This window comes from Ornithodoros turicata, chromosome 2 (genome assembly GCF_037126465.1).
Source record: "Ornithodoros turicata isolate Travis chromosome 2, ASM3712646v1, whole genome shotgun sequence".
Classification (NCBI taxonomy): domain Eukaryota; kingdom Metazoa; phylum Arthropoda; class Arachnida; order Ixodida; family Argasidae; genus Ornithodoros; species Ornithodoros turicata.
In genome coordinates, this window is record NC_088202.1 from 61534354 (window position 1) to 61535782 (window position 1429).

At 44.3% G+C, this 1429-nt stretch overlaps 1 long non-coding RNA gene across 1 annotated transcript; it reads right to left on the reverse strand.

Moving 5' to 3' along the window:
• Positions 1 to 313: 313 nt before the first annotated feature.
• On the reverse strand, positions 314 to 716 carry LOC135383604 (uncharacterized). The gene is made up of 2 exons (XR_010419963.1): positions 606 to 716; positions 314 to 548 (listed from the first exon to the last, which is right to left on the reverse strand). It is a non-coding gene; the product is annotated as an uncharacterized LOC135383604 (long non-coding RNA).
• Between the last annotated feature and the right edge of the window lie 713 nt (positions 717 to 1429).

Below are 1429 nucleotides of genomic sequence, written 5' to 3' on the forward strand. Positions count from 1 at the left end.
TCAAAACGCTCACCTGTCTATTGGTCCTGGGGGTGGTCACTTCCATCCATTTCTAAAACCTAGTGATTGGCTTGTTGGCTTCCTGTCATACATGCTCGATAGACTCATTGGTCATTCCTTCTCAAGGTTACTCGGTCACACGCTTTCAACTGCATATGCTTCATAATTCCAGCTGCAAATAGACAACCGCTCATTGGTCAATCCCATTCATTTTTAGGCCAGCTCACAATTCCCTCCAAATTGCTTATTGGTCCGGGGCGGCATTCTTTTTTAGCCTGCGTCGACTCTCAGCAATGGTTGGCACACAAAAACATGGTAAATAGTTTTCAATGTTTATTGAGTACATCATGGCAGTCTCGGAGATATTGTAGTTCTCCCTGGGGACACATCCATGCACGCTGTATATCTCCGCTAACATCCATAGTGTTCTTCACATAGGTACTATGTGGATCACCCAGGCACTCATCCCTCTCTGTCCATGACCCAGAGGCAAACCGCAGGAGAGAACAGCATGTGACAGAAGCATTAATTCTCTTCCTGCACATCTTCTGAAGCAAAAAAGAACATTATGAGCTTCACTAGTTATATCACCCACTTAAACTTACCATATTCATAGCTTCCATAAGGATAGGAGTCGATGTCATTGCACAGGTATCTCTTGTCGTCGTATGCCATCAGACTTCTTTTGACATTTCTGATGGTGTACATACACTGCTTCTTTCCAACGATCGATACTTGTTCGATTCGATACGCTCGTGTGATTGAACAAGGTATTGCAGTACGTCTCATGGAGGAGGTGCTTGCGTACAATATTCTTTTTGACCCCTTTAGCTCTTGCAATTTGCTTCCTCCAGCTAATTTGATGGAGTACATTTTAGCTTTCAAACAAACTACTTCCTCAATAGGTACACTACCAGTTTCGCTTTTGAATGCCCCAAGCCTTCCACGATTCTTTTCACTGTACAGTGGATGATCCCGATCGAAGGAAGACAGATCTAAGTGGTCGTCGGCGATCGCTCGTAACTGATCTTCGTAGTCCTTGCAGAATAGGCCGAGGATTAAAGAATCCGTGTCAAAGTAGCAGGTAATCACCGGACAAGTGAGCTTGCTCAAGAGGGTTTCGTAGTAGAATGAGTACATGGTTAATTTACTGAGTTCTAAAATCGTAAACCCAATTGGAGCGGGAAATCGCATCGCACTTTTCTTTTGCGCATTTCGTACATGACACAATCCGGGGACAAAATTTCCATCCGCACGCATTCTGCCCGACTCCCGAGGCGACTCGCCGTCTCCTCATCGAAGGCTACTCGAATATCACGCATGTTAAATTTATTTAAAAGTGTTCTCCCAAAGACTGCATTATTTGAGAGTTTGTAGAAGTTTTTTTCGAAAGTCGTACACGAGGCAACGCGTCTGGCAACATTGTCCT